Source organism: Podarcis tiliguerta (genome assembly GCF_965153285.1).
Source record: "Podarcis tiliguerta genome assembly, chromosome: 5".
Lineage (NCBI taxonomy): Eukaryota > Metazoa > Chordata > Lepidosauria > Squamata > Lacertidae > Podarcis > Podarcis tiliguerta.
Window position 1 is genome coordinate 2676669 of NC_139538.1, and position 19213 is coordinate 2695881.

The following is a 19213-nucleotide window of genomic DNA, read 5'->3' on the forward strand; positions in this document are numbered from 1 at the left end:
TCATCGAGCCTGACTTTCCACCGCCACCATGAACCACCACCAGATAGGCAGCCTCCGCAGCAGATACGTTCTATGCTTATGATAATAAAATATTCTCTTGCTAATTATGCTGTTTTGCATTTTAACTTTGACTTTCTTCAGCGATGTTTTATCTGGGGTTGTTTTATTTGATACTTTAATGTAGGTTGTAAACAGCTTTGAGGTTTTTAAAAAAATATATATAAAGAGGTGTAGAAATAAAAAAGTAGTAATAATAATGGGTTCTATGCAATAACCCTAAGGCTAAGCCAAACCATGACTAACCATGAATGTGCGAGCATGCAGATGTAGTTACCTGTGCTTTCTTGAACTGCAAAGGGGTTGGGCAAGGTAACACTTTAGCTCCCTTCCAACTCTACAATTCTATGACTCTAAAACTATTTTAAAAATGTTAAATAAAAAAAATATGGGGGGAAAATCTGTAGACTGTGAAACATAAAAGCCTGTGTGAACACGAGGCGTCTTCACCCATGTGCTGAAATGGCTGCAAAGATCGCGGGTGGCGCTGTGGGTAAAAGCCTCAGCACCTAGGGCTTGCCGATCAAAAGGTCGGTGGTTCGAATCCCCACGGCGGGGTGCGCTCCCGTTGTTCGGTCCCAGCGCCTGCCAACCTAGCAGTTTGAAAGCACTCCCGGGTGCAAGTAGATAAATAGGGACCGCTTACTAGCAGGAAGGTAAACGGCGTTTCCGTGTGCGGCTCTGGCTCACCAGAGCAGCTTCGTCACGCTGGCCACGTGACCCGGAAGTGTCTCCAGACATCGCTGGCCCCCGGCCTCTAGAGTGAGATGGGCGCACAACCCTAGAGTCTGTCAAGACTGGCCCGTACGGGCAGGGGTACCTTTACCTTTACTTTATTCACAGGAAAAATCACAGCCACTTAACCCCTCACCTGGTTGCGCAACTGTCAGACCAACCAGAGCTAAGCCATGGTTTAGCGCAGCATTGCGCCTGAACCCGGGGTTACGGTTTGTCTGACCCCAGAGGAGCCGTGAGTTCGTATCCAAGGTTTGTCCTCGGTTTACCGCTTATGGTTCACCTCCTGGTGAAAGGAGAGCAATAAATTTGACGACGGCAATGAAACACTCACTGGGTGTGCACTATCATACTTGGGTCCTGCCTGCAGAAGAATCTTAGGAGTTGGAAGGGACCCCAAAGGCCATCCAGTCCAACCCCCTGCAATGCAGAATTCTCAGCTAAAAAAAAAAATCAATGACAGATGTGCCATCCAACTCTGCTTAAAAACCTCCAAGGAAGGAGAGTCCACAACGTCCAGAGGGAGACCGTTCCACAGTCAAACAGCTCTTACTGCCAGAAAGTTTTTTTACGGATGTTGAATTGGAATCTCCTTTCTTGTAACTTGAAGCCATGGGTTCGAGTCCTACAGTCCAGAGTGGGAGAAAACACAAGGCAATTGGCAGTGGCGTAGCGTGGGTTGTCAGCACCCGGGGCAAGGCAAGTAATTTGCGCCTCCTAACCCGGGGCAAGGCAAGTAATTTGCGCCCCCCCCCCCGCTGCACTATCCCTCCCCCAGATAGTCCCTCGCTCTCTCTCCGCACCGCACCGCACCGCACCGCACCGCACGCCTGGCACCCTCCCCTCCACAGTGGGCGGCGACCCGGCGGCTCGGATCGGATTCGCACAGCCAGCACTGCAGTGAGAGAGAGTGAGTGAGCCAGGTAGGGGCAGAGAGCTGCGAGTGTGAGCGCGCCCCCCCCCCCCCAGATGTTGGGCCCGGTGCGGCCAGCCCCCCCTGCACCCCCCACGCTACGCCACTGGCAATTGGTTGGCCACTGTGAGATCAGGGTGCTGTGCTCAAGTTTACCGCAGGATTGTCCACACTGAGTGGCAGCAGCGCCCCAGGATTTCAAGCAGAAGTCTCTCCCAGCCGTATCCGTAGATGCCATTGGGGCTTGAACCTGCAACCTTCTACCTGCCAGGCAGATGTTCCTCCAGCACTGAGCTACAGCCATTCCCTGCTCATATCTGCTGCACATATTGGCATGGCATGACCTTGGCATGTGCAGCCTCTGCCTGTCTAAGCAAGCACACCTGCCCCTGTACCATTCACTCAGCAGAAATGGTTCCCCAGCTCCGACACACACACACCCCATATAGTTAACAGGCACACAAAACAAGCACATTTTTTATTGACACGGAGAGATGTTGTGCCATAAGATTATTTTGCAAACCAAATGAACTAGGGCATCGGCCCGCCACAACAATCAGGAGATCAGCATTTCAAAACAGAGATTTCTCTCCCCCCACACACACACTTTCACATCGATGTGTCATAGACCTGCGCATTTTTGTCACGTTTGCACATCCCTGGCATCAATTTGCACATAGATAGCCTCTTGCTGACTCAGCCACTTCGACAGACACAATTTCCAGCTGGCAAAGTTACTAATGCCAGTTTCCAAGTGGGGCAAGCTGAACCATTCAACAGGTTGAACAGAGGCTCATCCGGGTGTTTTGGATGTGTCAAATCAATACAGGCACCAACGGCCGCAAGGGCTGCAGAGAGATTTGGGGGGAATAAGTGGCTTGACTTGAAGCATCGCTAGATGCGGTTCACACACTCATCCCTCCCTCATCTCCGCTAAACAGACTTCGGAGGTTTTTTTGCCAAGTTTGAACCCACCAAACTGGTCGGCCGGGAAAGACGGTGGCACAGTCGAAATGAGAGAGATCGCCACAGGCAACGGAAAAAGCCAAACCGTTGTCCTTCTCCAGCCACAAATAGATGGAGAGCCCCCAACCTTCCCTTTGCACACACACCACCACCCTACAAAAAGCATCGCCCACCTGCGCTCGGCACACCTGGCGTCATCCATAAGCCAGGCCTGCACAGGCCCGATGAGGATTTCTGCACCTTTCAAACTCTACATCTGTGGTCACCACAACTGATGCCCCAGCCAAGCTCCTTGCAAACTCCTCCCTTTGTGGCTATGCAGTCCTGGGTAGCGCACCACAAACCCCAAAAAGCAGGTCTCTTGAGCCCTTGAGGTCATAAGTCTATGCAGAAAAAAAATCCCCCCTTAAACTCAGACAGGGGCAATATCACACACACACACACACACACATACACAATCACACCCTTTACCCAGATATGAGCTGAAGTTGTGGCTACCTCGCAAGCGAGTTGGGCTAGATGACACCTGGGGATCCCTTTCCAACTCTAAAATAATAGTAATAATAATAATAATAATAACACAATTTATTTATATCCCGTCGAAGCCGGGCTCAGAGCGGCTAACAATAGTAAAATAATACAGCATTCTAAAATCAATTCACTACAACTAATCCAGAATGCGGCAGCTAGACTGGTGACTGGGAGTGGCCGCCGAGACCATATAACACCGGTCTTGAAAGACCTACATTGGCTCCCAGTACATTTCCAAGCACAATTCAAAGTGTTGGTGCTGACCTTGAAAGCCCTAAATAGCCTCGGCCCAGTATACCTGAAGGAGTGTCTCCACCCCCATCGTTCTGCCCAGACACTGAGGTCCAGCACTGAGGGCCTTCTGGCAGTTCCCTCACTGCAAGAGGCCAAGTAACAGGGAACCAGGCAGAGGGCCTTCTTGGTAGTGGCGCCCACCCTGTGGAACGCCCTCCCATCAGATGTCAAAGCGATAAAAAACTACCTGACATTCAGAAGTCATCTGAAGGCAGCTCTGTTCAGGGAAGTTTTTAATATGTGACATTTTAGTGTATTTTTCATCTTTGTTGGAAGCCGCCCAGAGTGGCTGGGGAAACCCAGCCAGATGGGCGGGGTACAAATAATAAATTATTATTATTATTATTATTATTATTATTATTATTTAAAATCAGTTCAAATCAAATTGATGGCAACCATTGGGCTCAAGTTCTGCGAAGAGTTCTGAACTTGCAGCAAAGAGTGAAAGGTTCCCAGCTGAAAGATTGCTACACGCATGTGCAGATTTTTTTTCAGCGCCAGACAAAATAATTTATCTATTTATATATTTAATTTAGGCAAGCTAACCCAGACACGTAACTTTCACATGCCATTCTGTTACAGTACATGCATTTTTTTCCCCTAAGCTGCTGATCAGATTGATATTTCAATATTTATTTATTTTTACACCTCCTCTTTCTTGACAACCTTTGGGGTTGGAGTGTTTAACAAACATTTTGTATCCTCCTGTGTAAACCGGATGGCAGTGTGCTGCAGTTGTCAGGCTGAGACCTGGGATCAAATCCCCCTTAGCCAAGAAGTACACTAGGTGTGAGACCGGTCACGGCCTTCTCGCAGAAACGAAGAGTTGGAAGGGACCACAGGGGTCATCTAGTCCAACCCCGTGCAGCGCAGAAGTCTTTTACCCAACGTGGGGCTCAAACCCACGACCCTTGAGGTTAAAAGTCTTGTGCTCTACCAACTGAGCTATCACAGGCCCATTTCTCCAACACGACCCGCCGAGGCCTGGGAAGAGGAGAAGGCAAAGGAAGGCCTTTTTATGAACACAAGCCTTTTTGCAATTCGCTCCCAGCAACCAGGAGAAAGACTCTGCGCAGGTGAGGATAGCCTACGAAGCTGCCTCAAACCATTAATTCACCCAGCTCAGTATTGTCTACACCGACGGACAGCAGCTGTCCTAAACGGCCTCGGTCCAGTACACCTGAAGAAGCGTCTCCAACCCCATCATTCTGCCCGGACACTGAGGTCCAGCTCCGAGGGCCTTCTGGCTGTTCCCTCATTGCGAGAAGCCAAGTTACAGGGAACCAGGCAGAGGGCCTTCTTGGTGGTGGCACCCACCCTGTGGAACGCCCTCCCGCCAGATGTCAAATTGAAAAACAACCACCAGACTTTTAGAAGACATCTGAAGCTTTTAATGTTTAATAGGCTATTGTATTTTAATATTCTGTTGGAAGCCGCCCAGAGTGGCTGGGGAAACCCAGCCAGAGGGGCGGGGTATAAATATATTATTATTATTATTATTATTATTATTATTATTATTATTATTATTACTACTACTACTACTACAGTGGTACCTCGGGTTAAGTACTAAATTCGTTCCGGAGGCCCGTACTTAACCTGAAACTGTTCTTAACCTGAAGCACCACTTTAGTCAATGGGGCCTCCTGCCACCGCTGCACAATTTCAGTTCTCATCCTGAAGCAAAGTTCTTAACCTGAAGCACTATTTCTGGGTTAGCGGAGTCTGTAACCTGAAGCGTCTGTAACCTGAAGGGTCTGTAACCTGAAGCGTATGTAACCCAAGGTACCACTGTATTCTGTTGGAAGCCACCCAAACTAACTACTTGGTTAGTTTCCAGTGCTGGCCTATAAAGCCTTACGTGACTCAGGACCACTTTATCTCAAGGTCCGCCTCTCCCCATATGAACCAACCCGGACCCTGCGCTTGTCATCAGTGACCCTTCACAATCCCCCCCCCACCCATCTCAAGAGGTTTGGACAGTGGCCACATAAGAAAGGGCCTTCTCTGTGGTGGCTCCCTGACTGCGGAATGCTCTCCCCAGAGGCTCGCCTGGTTGCCATCATTACATGTCTTTAGGCGCCAAGCGAAAAAAACATCCTCTTTCTCCAGGACTTTGGCCTATAAATGATCTATGTCCTTTTAAAGTTATGGCTGAGGGGACTGTTATTATGATTATTATTTTTATTATGCTATCTATTACTATTATTGTCTGAGTAGGGCCCTGCGGGACTTGACATCTTTCTGCAGGGCCTGCAAGACAGAGCTGTTCCACCAGGCCTTTGGCCAAGGCACAGTCTGACCCCCCCCCCCTCTCCTTCTGCAATCCTCATAGAACTCTAGCCCAGTGGTTGCCATTAATTTGATTCTGAATTGATTTTAGAATGTGTTTCAATTAATTGACTGTGATTTTATGTAAACTGTGCTATTTTTACTGTTATCAGCCGCGCTGAGCCGGCTTTGGCTGGGGAGGGCGGGACATAAATAAAATATTATTATTATTATGTGCAAGGAAGTTAGCTCCGTTGTGGGGCTGATCGTGTCACGATTGTGGGTTCAATCCCCACAGAGGAATATTGCTGCACTGCCGGGAGCTCCACAATTCTACGGTTTTTATGATGATGATCCATAAATTTATGTTCTTCATGTTGTACACCTTGGGATAAAAGGGCGGTATACAAATCAAATATCTCAAGGGCTGCCGCATGGAAGAGGGAGCATGCTTGTATTTTCCTGCTCTGGAAGGGTAGGACTCGAACCCATGGCTTCGAGTTACAATAAAGGAGATTCCGACTAAACTTTCAGAAGAACTTTCTGACAGTAAGAACTGTCTGACAGTGGAGCGGACTCCCTTGGGTCATGGTGGACTCTCTTTCCTTGGACATTTTTATGCAGAGGTTGGGTGGCCATCTGTCATGGATGCTTGAGCTGAGATTCCAGCAGTGCAGGGGGGTCAGAATGGATGACCGCCTGGGGTCCCTTCCAACTCATAGAATCATAGAGTTCTATGATTCTAGGAATAAATAAGGGTTGCAATCTAGGGGTCTTTCCCAGTCCAACCTGGGCCTTCTTCACTCAAGGCGTATCACGTTTAGGGGAATAAACTTAACTTTTGCCAATTTCTTTAAAATACATTTTTGGGTGGGATGAACTCAAATCTGCTGCTATTTTTTCAACCGGGCAACATTTAGCTTGGCAATATTACGTCTGATGAAGAAGCACATCAACTGCTTTTTTTTGGGGGGGGGGGGGCCAGAGAATTTTTATTTTGCCTTCTGAAAATGTCGGGTAATGCTAAATAATAACAATAACAGACAAACAAACAAAAATAACTGAAATGGCAACTTTTATAACTCAGGTTGGAACAATGTATGTCCTGATACAACTTTTCAGCATCTTTCATTTGGGAAAGTTGAAAGTTGAAAAAGTCAAATGCTCAGCCACAAAGCTTGGTCACTTCCTTGAGCCCACATTCTCTTGCAAAGGGGGCCAGCAGCCTCCACAGCACCCCCATAACTCTTTGGGCACCCCCTCCCCAGACCCCAAAAGGGCAGGCAACCCCTCACCATCTTAACTCCCAGTGCCCATATTTCCTCCCTTAACTCACCTTCCTTCGTCCTCCTTTGAGGGGGGACTCCCCTAAGTGACTCCCCACTCCCTTAATTCCCCCTCCCACGTCCTCCTTATGGGGGGGGGGGGCTTTCCCAGGTCCCCTCCTGCATTCCCTTAGCACCACACCCCCTCCCAAATCCCCCTGGCTGCCCCATATCTTCCCCCAAGCAACTCCCTTCCGTCCCCAGATTCTCCTTGGAGGTGTCCAAAGTCCCTCCCCAAAACAACTCCGCTAACTCCTCCTAGATCTTCCTTCTAGGGGGTGTCTGCCCAAGTCCTCCCCCCACTCTCTTAACCCCCCTCCCAGATCCTCCTTGGGGGCGGTGCCCCATGTTTCCTCCCTCCCCCCCCCTCAACTCCCTTTACTCCCCCTCCCGGATCCTCCTTCCGGAGGGTGGAGCGCACAAGCTTTCCCCCTCCCCAAAATCCCCACGCAGACGGAGGGAGGGGAAAGTGGGAGGGGGCGCACAGCTGGGGCCTTTGGGAACCCCCACCCCACCCCTTCCCTCCCCCCCACCCGCGTCCGCGGCCCCGCAAGGGGAGCAGCCCAAGCGGGCGCTCCTGCGCCCTCGACGGCGATGGCGGCGCCCGCGAGGCGCGGCAGCTTGGCGTACCTGCGCCGGGCGGAGCGGAGCGTTGCGCGGGCGGGCAGCGGACGGCGCCGGGCCCGGGGAGGGAGCCTCGGGCGGCGGCGGAGGAGGAGGCGGCGGCGGAGCAGCGGAGGAGGAGGAGGAGGAGCCGGCGGACGAGCCAGCCCAGCGCAGCCCGGACGGCACAGCAGCCTCCGCCCCGCGGACGCTTCGCTCCGCCCGCCGCCGAGCGCAGGAGGAGGCTGCAAGGATGGAGGGATGCAGCCTCGCCGCGGTCCCTATTCCCGCCTCCCTGCCGCCGGGGGAAGCTCGACCGGTGGGATTCCTGCCTGTTGCAACGGAGGAAGCTGCATCCAGCTCAATATTTCCCGCACTAATTCTTCTCCGGGGTTTCAACCAGGTCGCTGGAGATGCCAGCGTGGTTGAAACCGCTGAACAGAGCCTCTGGAAAGGGGGTGGGGGGGTTCTGCTGCCTCCCCCTGCGAACCCCAGCCCCATTTCTCCCTGCAAGCTGGGGCCGAGGGAGCAGGGGGGCGCCCGACCCCAGCCTCCCACTCCAGGGCCCCCAACCCAGCTCCTCGCCCCACTTCGCCTGAGGAAAAGGCTGGCTTGGGTCAAGCAGAGGCTTCGCCCTTCGCATTCCTGCCTGTTACAAAGGGCAGAGCCTCTCTTGTGTGTGGGGGGGGGGGTGTTACTGCTCCCTCGCCTTCTGCACTCAGTCCAGCCCCATTTCACCCCGCAATGAGCCCTGCTGGGTAGGACCAAAGAAGGGGTCACCCGACCCAAGCCTCTAGTCTAGGGAAGACCACACCACTCCCAGCCTTCTGGGACTGTGGCAGGTAGACTGTGCCTGTACATGGAGGTTCTACTTAAGCTAGCACATGCCTATGTTATGGCTGCCCTCCCCTTCTCTCTCTCTCTCTCTCTCTCTCTCTCTCCTTCTGCTCTCTGCTTTCTTCTCTTCCCCGCTTTCAAAATCCAGCCGGCTATTTGCCCTGCTCTGCTTTTGTCCCAGTTTCCTTTTGCTCATTTCCGTGGCCTCCCTTCTCATAAGAAGAGCCTGGCTGGATCAGGCCAGCGGCCCTACTAGTCCAGCACCCTGTTCTCACAGTGGGCAACCTCCATCCCGGTTTGCTTGCGCGATGCTTACAGCGGAGACCAGATGACATTCTGCCTTTACTGAGTTCATAGAATCCTAGAATTGTCAAGTTGGATGGGACCCTGAGGATCATCTAGTCCAACCCCCTGCAATAGAGAGCCAGTGTGGTGTAGTGGTTCAGAGCAGTGGAGTCGTAATCTGGGGAACTGGGTTTGATTCCCTGCTCCTCCACCTGCAGCTGCTGGGTGACCTTGGGCCAATCACACTTCTCTGAAGTCTCTCGGCCCCACTCACCCCACAGAGTGTTTGTTGTGGGGGAGGAAGGGAAAGGAGAATGTTAGCCGCTTTGAGACTCCTTCGGGTAGTGATAAAGCGGGATATCAAATCCAAACTCCTCCTCCAATACTGGAATTGCAGCTGCCTCATACGGGGATCAAACCTGTAACCTTGCTGTTATCAGCTCCACGCTCTAACCTGCTGAGCTATCAAGACCAAGTCGCTTGAGCAAGGAGCTCAAGATGGTGTTAATGGGTCTCTCCCTCCTCAGTTACTCCCCACAACAACCTTGTGAGGTAGGGTCAGCTGAGAGGCAGCGACTGGCACAAAAATGCAGTGAAGCCTGGCTCCGGAACCCTTCACATCATCATCCCGGTCCTTATCCCCGTCTAATGATACAGAACGCAACAAAACTCATTCGCCCCTCTGAACCTTTGCTTCCCTCCTCTCCACTGGGCTACCTGCTGTCTCACTTTAGATTGTAAGTTTCCTGGGGAGAGGGACCTCTGTAGCTTTGCCACTAAAGCAATACCACCGGACTGTGGACATGAGCAAATACAGTGGTACCTCGGGTTACATACACTTCAGGTTACAGACTCTATTAACCCAGAAATAGTGCTTCAGGTTAAGAACTTTGCTTCAGGATGAGAACAGAAATTGTGCTCTGGCGGCGCGGCAGCAGCGGGAGGCCCCATTAGCTAAAGTGGTGCTTCAGGTTAAGAACAGTTTCAGGTTAAGAACAGACCTCTGGAACGAATTAAGTACTTAACCCGAGGTACCACTGTATTGCGTCTCGGCAGCTGTTCAAAGCATTGCCTACATACATAGCCGCTTTCTTCCAGGGGTCTCCCTGCAACGTCGGCTGTGCTGAGAGAGGCAGCGGCTGGTACCCCAAGGGTGGGGGGATTCAGACCCTGGTCCCCCAGGTCCTAGTCCTACACTCTAACCACTACACCACCCTGCCTCTCATTCTCATTCATTCACCTGCCATGGACCACTCCATCTTCGCCTCTCCTCCTTCCTTGTCCCTGCCTGCCTCCTTCATCCTTTTCCTCTCCTCCTTTTCCACTCTGAATCACCACATCCCACCGTTCTTAGCCCCCCGCCCAATTAAAATCTCCTACCTCACCAGCATCTTCTGGCACCACACCTTACCTGGCCTGCTTCCTTTCCTCCAGGTGAATTCCTGGAAGGGAGGGAGGGGCGTCCAGGTCTGCCCCCCAAGCGAATGTGAAATGTGCCTGGAGCTCCTGCTCTTGGGCTAATGCCTCCCCCCTTTCCTCTCCCCACCCCCTTCTAGCCTCTTCCTCCACTTTACCCAAAACTCTGGCTGCAGGGCTGACGTCAGGACCCAAAATTCCTACGTTTCCCCGAAGGCCGTTTTGACCATGTAAGGCATGAGCGTGGCAAATCAACCTCGCTGGAGGAAAACAGGCAGGGGGAATGCCAGAAACCCTCTGGCAAAGGGATCTTGCCCGGAGAGGCAGGCGGCATTCTTGGACTGCTCCCTCCGGAATGTGAGGGAATTTAGCAAATAGAGAGAGGTGGTCTGGTTGAAATGACCCATGCATAACTGCCTTGTGGAGCTCCTGTGTGAGTGTCTGGAAGCGGTTGGAGGATGGATGGCAGCTAACAGATTTAGGTTGAATCCTGACAAGACAGAAGTACTATTCTTGGGGTACAGGGGGTGATTGGGTGTGGGGGACTCCCTGGTCCTGAATGGGGCAACTGGGCCCCTGAAGGACCAGGTGCGCAGCCTGGGAGTCATTCTTGACTCACAGCTGTCCATGGAGGCGCAGGTCAATTCTGTGTCCAGGGCAGCTGTCTACCAGCTCCATCTGGTACGCAGGATGAGACCCTATCTGCCCGCAGACTGTCTCGCCAGAGTGGTGCATGCTTTGGTTATCTCTCGCTTGGACTACTGCAATGCGCTCTTTGTGGGACTACCTTTGAAGGTGGCCCGGAAACTACAACTAATCCAGAATGCTGCAGCTAGACTGGTGACTGGGAGTGGCCGCCGAAACCATATAACACCGGTCTTGAAAGACCTACATTGGCTCCCAGTATGTTTCTGAGCAAAATTCAAAGTGCTGGTGCTGACCTTTAAAACCCTAAACGGCCTCAGTCCAGTATACGTGAAGGAGCATCTCCACCTCCATCGTTCTGCCTGGACACTGAGATCCAGCGCCGAGGGCCTTCTGGTGGTTCCCTCGCTACAAGAAGCCAAGTTGCAGGGAACCAGGCAGAGGGCCTTCTCGGTAGTGGCATCCGCCCTGTGGAACGCCCTCCCACCAGATGTCAAAGAGAAAAATAAATACCAAACTTTTAGAAGACATCTGAAGGCGGCCCTGTTTAGGGAAGCTTTTAAAATTTAATAGATTATTGTATTTTAGTGTTCTGTTGGAAGCTGTCCGGAGTGGCTGGGGAAACCAAGCCAGATAGGTAGGGTATAAATAATAAATTATTATTATTATTATTATTATTATTATTATTATTATTTGTTGCCCTGAGAAGCCACAATGGCCTCTGGTGGCTTTTCAAATGGATTGGACGAGCTTGCAAAGCAAACGTGACGGCTCAATGGAACCTCCAAGTTTAGTGGCAGTATCTCTTTCGGGTGCCAGATGCTTGGACCAAACATCTGGGGATGGAGGACTCCCTTTGTGGGGAACTTCAGGCCTCCTTGCCTTGCGGATAGGCCTTGGGAGTGACTCCAGGGCACATACCACCCCCTCCTTGAGGGCTTTGGCCTGGCTGGGATGTGTCCTTTTTACAAAAAATATATATTAAAAAATGGTTTATTAATTTGCAATATATAACAATTACAACAAAAGGGAAAAGGGGCAAAAATGAAATCCCGCCTTCCCCCTCCAGGACAGTTTAATCTAATTAAGTTTGCCAAAAAAAAAAAAGTCCAATCTGTAGTTTTGATGGCAGTCATTCTTCAGGGTTATATCAGTAAAGTGTTTTATAACAGGATGCCAACTCTCAAGAAAACGTGTCCCTGAACTGCTTGCTTGGGTGGAAAGGGCTGAGCCAGTTTGGTGCTGAAACCCAACTTTAGCGTGGCTAAAATGCCACTTGCTGCAAAGCGATGAGAGTCATACACCTCTCTTTTCTTTTCTTTTGGAAGATAATCTTTACTGATTTTACAGTGGTACCTCGCAAGATGAATGCCTCGCAAGACGAAAAACTCGCAAGACGAGTTTTTCATTTTCTGAGTTGCTTCGCAAGACGAATTTCCCTATGGGCTTGCTTCGCAAGACGAAAACGTCTTGCGCCTTTTTTTTTTAAACCGTCAATGCATTCCTATGGGAAACCGTCAATGCACAGTGGTGCTTCGCAAGACGAAAAAACTCGCAGAACGAATTAATTTTGTCTTGCGAGGCACCACTGTATTTTAACATACTACACATTAATTTACATTTACTCCTAAGAGTTGACTTCCCGCCTTCCTTCTGGCTTTTTTATGTCGTCTCTAAGTTTTTCGCATTGTCTTTATCGATTTTGTATATTCTTCTTCTTTCAACTTTATCCGTACTGTGTCTATATACAAATAAATCTTTCTGCATATACACGTCTTGTTTGTCTATATTCATTTACAGATACAATTAGTTACCTTGATTGTATTTTACATTTTAATTCGTGTTGTCATTAACATCAAATAAAGTTTCGTTTAATTTCCCATTATGGGGTTTATTTCCATTCTACTGATTTCATCATTTCACCTTATCCTACGTATAACATAAATTTTTCCCATTCTTTTTGAAATGTGTCATCGCCGTATTGTTGAAAAGAGTCATACCTCTCTCAGGAAGGTTGCCCACAATGGAATAAGGCCCTTGGGCTTAAATAAGGAAATAAATAACACGTCCTCCAGTCTTTTGCTCTGGCTGCAAGTGTTTATCTGTTTGATTGGCCCTTTCCAGTATGGTGCCCTCCAGATGTTTTGGCCAAAGAATCTTATCCTCCCTGACTCTGGACCCTGCTAGCTAGAGCTGATGGGAATCAGGAACCCAACAAGAACCTGGAAAGGACCTAGTTCAGGGAGGCTAGATTAAACTATGAAACTCACTGCCACAGGAGGAAGTGTTATTTAGTTGTGTCCGACTCTTTGTGACCCCATGAACCAGAGCGCACCAGGCACTCCTGTCTTCCACTGCCTCCCGTAGTTTGGTCAAACTCATGCTGGGAGGTTTGAGAACACTGTCCCACCATCTCATCCTCTGTTGTCCCCTTCTCCTTGTGCCCTCCATCTTTCCCAACATCAGGGTCTTTTCCAGGGAGTCTTCTCTTCTCATGAGGCAGCCAAAATATTGGAACCTCATCTTCAGGATCTGTCCTTCCTGTGAGCACTCAGGGCTGATTTCCTTCAGAATGGAGAGGTTGGATCTTCTTGCAGTCCATGGGACTCTCAAGAGTCTCCTCCAGCACCAGAATTCAAAAGCATCCATTCTTCGGCGATCAGCCTTCTTTATGGTCCAGCTCTCACTTCCATACATCACTACTGGGAAAACCAGAGCTTGAACCATATGGAGGAAGTGATGGTCACCAATTTGGATGGCTGCAAAAAGGGGATTGGCAATATACATGGAGGAGAAGGCTCTCGGTGGATACTAGCCAGGATGGTGGAGTTCTGCCTGCTGCGGTCAGAGGCAGTGATGCTTCTGAATAGCAGTTGCTGGAAACCAAAGAAGGGGAGAGTGATCTTGTGTTGAAATCCTGCTTGCAGGTTTCCCTTGTGGCATCTGGGTGGCCAGTGGAGGAACAAGATGCTGGACTGGATTAGCCCCCTTTGGCCTGATCCAGAAAGTTCTCCTTAGGTTGTTATTCATTTTAAACGTCTGTCTTTTTTTTTACTGATTTTACTGAGTTTGTCTCAGAAGGGACCCCCCAGTTTGCTCATTGCTTTGAATGCAATTGCTTTTCAATATAAGCCGTTAGGAAAACTGCAAGTGGCTGGAACCAGTCTGGATGAGGTCGTTCCCTTTCTCTGGCATCACCCCTTAAGAAAAAACAAAAACAGGGTGCACCAGAGCTCATGGGAATTGTAGTCCAACACTAGCTGGCAGGTCAAAGGCTACACACTCCTATTTCAAAGCGGGAAAGGGCCTTGGCAAAACTAGGAGGTGGCTCTTGAGAAGGGATGAGCCATGTTCTTTGGCAATGGGAAGCTGGGATGGGGCTCAAGAATAGCGTGGCTCAAGGCAGAGGGAAAGAGCAAGGATAATGAATTGCCATCTTTTGCCAGAAGAACTTATGTGGGTGTATTTCTAGGCTACACAGAAATTGTTATGTACTGAGTTGAATAGGATTCAGAATGCAGCGGTCTGATTGGTCCTAGAACAATAGGATCCAAAATGCAGTGGTCTGATTGGTCCTAGAACAATAGGATTCAGAATGCAGCGGTCTGATTGGTCCTAGAACAATAGGATCCAAAATGCAGCGGTCTGATTGGTCCTAGAACAATAGGATCCAAAATGCAGCAGTCTGATTGGTCCTGGAACAATAGGATTCAGAATGCAGCGGTGTGATTGGTCCTAGAACAATAGGCTTCAGAATGCAGCAGTCTGATTGGTCTTAGAACAATAGGCTTCAGAATGCAGCAGTCTGATTGGTCCACAGGAGCCACCCAATCCAGCTCCAGGTGGAAGTGAATCCACAACCTGATTGGCCTACAGGAGAATCCCAGAATTAGCCAATCACGTGGGTGTAATTGTGTAAATAATGTATATAAGGCAGACATTGTGGGGGAACTTCGATTCCTCCTCACCACTATGAGCTGAATAAAGAGCATGAGATCCACTCTCGACTCCCAGGATATTTCAGAAATCTTCCCTGGGCCCAGCTGTTGAGGCCTGCCTGGCGAGCTCTGTGTCATGTTAATGCTTTTTACACAAACAGAAGATGCCCTGATATAAAGATATCGCTTCACCTCGTTCCTGTATTTCCTCTCTCCTGTGTCGCTCGCTCTGTGCTCGCCAACAAAGCCACTGCCGTTGGGATCAGGCGGGATCTTCCCAGGTCACAGACGTGGAGCAAAAAGAAACTCGTCAGACAATTAGATTGCCAGAGGGATTGTGTTGCAATGGGCGTGGAGTTGGTGCGTTGCCTTGGTTTGAGATTGAGAAATCACACAGGGCAAAGGGCAGGGATATAGATTAAGGGCATAAAGGAAAGGCTGCTGGATCAGGCCAGTGGCCCATCTAGTCCAGCATCCTGTTCTCACAGAGGCCAAGCAGATGCCTACAGGAAACCAGCAAACAGGACCCAATCCCCCAAAGCACTCTCCCCTCCTGAAATGTCCAGCAACTGGTAACTGGAAGCATCGCTGCTGTCAACTGTGGAGGCAGAGCCTAGCGAAAAGGTAAAGGGAGCCCTGACCATTAGGTCCAGTCGTGGCCAACTCTGGGGTTGCGGCGCTCATCTCGCTTTATTGGCCAAGGGAGCCGGCGTACAGTTTCCGGGTCATGTGGCCAGCAGGACTAAACCGCTTCTGGCGAACCAGAGCAGCGCACGGAAACACCGTTTACCTTCCCGCCGGAGCGGTACCTATTTATCTACTTGCACTTTGACGTGCTTTCGAACTGCTAGGTTGGCAGGAGCAGGGACTGAGAAATGGGAGCCCACCCCGTCACGGGGATTTGAACCGCCGACCTTCTGATCGGCAAGTCCTAGGCTCTGTGGTTTAACCCACAGCGCCACCGGCAGCCACCGAAATCCCAACCGTCCTCCATTAATTTGTCCAATCCTGTCGTAAAGATGCACATGGTGGCACCCATCATTGCCTCCTGTGGCAGGGAGTTCCATAGTCCAACTGTGGGCTGCGTGAAGAAGTACCCTTATCTGCCTTGAGTCTTCCAACTTCAGCTTCATTGGACGCCTACAAATTCTACTGTTACGTTGGGGGAGGTTTTCTCTAGATCCATTTCTCCTTGTCATGCATAATTTTCATAGAATCATAGAGTTGGAAGGGACCCTGAGGATCATCTAGTCCAACCCCCATTAGTGCAGGAATATGTATGTCCAACCTTTTCTCTAAACTTTTTTTTTTAATTTGCATTTTATTTATTTGTTAACATTCTTATATTACATCGGTAAACGTTGCCATATTACATTACAGGACTTACTATAATATAATTTCCAACATGTATACAAAAATTATATACAAATTTTATATACCTAGAAAGAAAATGAAACAAGAAAATAGAACAAACAGTAAAAAATAAAAACAATCCCCCCCAAAATCACATACATACCAACACACTAGACTTCCTGTCTATCCTGTTGTATATTCCTTGTTTACAAATGAATGTACTCTTATTATTGTATATTTCTTTTCATTTTATCTAATACATTCCTACATCAATATGTGCTCTTAGTCTTATTTCTCAACTCAGTCTCACTCCAATGTCAATCAAATGCTAGCATAGATAGCAAACCTTTACTATATTTTTGAACATATGTTTTCTGTAAATTGAAGACCATTAATTGTGTGGCCTTTCCTCATCAGGGAGTCTCCCATCAATCACTTGGGCTACCCTTTTCTGAACCTTTTCCAACTCTACAGTATCCTTTTTGAGACAGGTAACCAGAACTGCCCACGGTATTCCAAATATGGTTGATTTCTTTAACGGCGTCATTATATCGGCTGTTTCGTTTTCAGTTCCTTTCTCGTTATTCCTAGCATGGGATCTGTCCATTTTACAGATGCTGCACACTGACTCAACATCCATTTTTCGGCCCCTCCAAGCTGGTGGGGTTTTTTGTTTGTGGGTGTGTTCTGCCATGTGTCAATCATAATGCACATCATTCCACCTGGTTGGTTGTTCAGCAAGGCATCCCCAACCTTATCGCATTATTGTCATCTGGAGGGTCAGTCTTCCTATGTAGTGAGGCAAAAGTGGGACAGAAAACGTTGTTGTTGTTGTTTAGTCGTTTTGTTGTGTCCGCCTCTTCGTGACCCCCTGGACAAGAGCAAGCCAGGCACTCCTATCTTCCACTGCCTCCTGCAGTTTAGTCAAACTCATGCTGGTTGCTTCAAGAACACTGCCCCACCATCTCGTCCTCTGTCGTCCCCTTCTCCTTGTGCCCTCCATCTTTCCCAACATCAGGGTCTTTTCCAGAGAGTCTTCTCTTCTCATGAGGTGGCCAAAGTCTTGGAGCCTCAGCTTCAGGATCTGTCCTTCCAGTGAGCACTCAGGGCTGATTTCCTTAAGAATGGATAGGTTGGATCTTCTTGCAGTCCATGGGACTCTCAAGAGTCTCCTCCAGCACCAGAATTCAAAAGCATCCATTCTTTGGCGATCAGCCTTCTTTATGGTCCAGCTCTCACTTCCATATATCACTACTGGGAAAACCATAGCTTTAACTATACGGACCTTTGTTGGCAAGGTGATGTCTCTGCTTTTTAAGGTGCTGTCTAGGTTTGCCATCTCCTTTCTCCCAAGGTGCAGGCGTCCCAATCACGTCATGAGCATAAATCACCACTCGTGCACAACAAAAAGGGTGTCTGGAGACACCCATGGTCACTCCAAAACAGAACCAGTGCTGCTGCTCTTTAATAGTATCTGCCAATCCATTTCCTGGGCTCCATTTGAGATGTTGATTTTCTCCCTTAAAACCCTAAAGGAGCTCAAGAATGACTATTTCTCACATGACTCTACATGCCATCGCCACCCACTTCCAGGGCTTTTCTTGTTGTGCCCCCTCCAGCCATGGTGCAACTTATAGAGTTTAAAAAGCGTGTTTGTGCAAAAAAGCCTCTTTAGGGTGAGGTGCCTAAATCGTGGGAAAGCCTCATTGCCCCTTTTAAGCGAGCTCTTAAGGGTGTTTTATTGCAACGCCTCGAGAGAGACAGCGCTTTCACCTGTTCACTGAATCTGCACAATGGATTTTTATTACACTACCGTGCGAATTAATTGGTGTATCAATCCCAAGATTATGTTGTCAAACACTGTTTTCTCTGTGTGAACAGCCGTGTAATTATCACTGCGGGAACTTGAATTCCATTTCCTTCCAACGTCGCTGTTTACACACATACACATACACCCCACAGCCAGAGAAACCAGGACACAGTAAAGAAAGTCCTCCTTCATGCAGCCCAGAGGGGAACTATGGAACTCCCTGCCACAGGAGGCAGTGCTGGCTGCCAACATAAATGGCTTTAAAGGAGGATTAGACAAATGCAGGGAGGAGAGGGCTATCGATGGCTACTAGCCATGGCTCTGCTTCGCTTCCACAGCCAGCGACAGAGATGCTTCTGAATCCCACTTGAATCAGAGTAGGAGAGCAGTTTCTGGTGCTCAGATTCCTGCTTGTGGGTTAAATTCCTATGTTTATATGATTTCAATTGTTTTAAATAGGGGTGGCGCTGTGGTCTAAACCACTGAGCCTAGGGCTTCCCGATTGGAAGGTCAGCGGTTCGAATCCCCGCGACAGGGTGAGCTCCCATTGCTCAGTCCCTGCTCCTGCCAACCTAGCAGTTCAAAAGCACACCAGTGCAAGTAGATAAATAGGTACTGCTCTGGCAGGAAGGTAAACAGCATTTCTGTGCGCTGCTCTGGTTTCCCCAGAAGCAGCTTAGTCATGCTGGCCACATGACCCGGAAGCTGTATGCCGGCTCCCTCGGCCAATAAAGTGAGATGAGCACCGCAACCCCAGAATTGTTCATGACTGGACTTAACTGTCAGGGGTCCTTTACCTCTACCTTTTTAATATTTCGTAAATGGCATCATGTCATCGCCACTCTCCTTTGAGAGGAGGGGCAGGATATTAATTCAAGAAATCAAGGAATTATATCAGGCAGGGGAAACTGGTCTGGAACTGGAAGGAAAATCTCGGAAGCCCCAGCCATCCTCTTCGCATGGCAGGGAGATGAACAACGGCAGCAGCTTGTTGGAGCAGCAGTGAAGTCGGCAGAAAAGGAGCCCGTCTTCCTCTCTCTCTTGGCACCGGAGAACGTTGGACAAGCTGTCAAGAGAAGAAAATTACCTCCGCGAGAAGCCAAGGAACAGACAGGCCCTGTTTAAACCCAGAGCTCTTAGCAAAATGTACTGACAAAATAATGTAGAGCAAGCGGGAAATGAGTTGGCCGTTTCAGCCTTGTTTATGGAAAATTATCACCCATCCGCCCCCTTGCCA

General features: G+C 49.3%; 1 protein-coding gene and 1 long non-coding RNA gene across 5 annotated transcripts in view; one reads left to right on the top strand and one right to left on the bottom strand.

The window, feature by feature from the left end:
- The window catches only part of LPP (LIM domain containing preferred translocation partner in lipoma), a 283835-nt gene extending 273450 nt beyond the window's left edge, over positions 1 to 10385 (bottom strand). The window contains exon 1 of one of the 4 annotated variants that reach the window (XM_083442228.1): positions 10226 to 10385. The gene's annotated coding sequence lies outside the window, so the exon portion shown is untranslated. Of the gene's footprint in view, positions 1 to 7719; positions 7896 to 10225 lie in introns of those variants that run through there. The other 3 variants (XM_083442226.1, XM_083442227.1, XM_083442230.1) reach the window with 3 other exon arrangements.
- The window catches only part of LOC310678538, a 111685-nt gene that overhangs the window by 64022 nt on the left and 28450 nt on the right, over positions 1 to 19213 (top strand). The window lies entirely within an intron of this gene.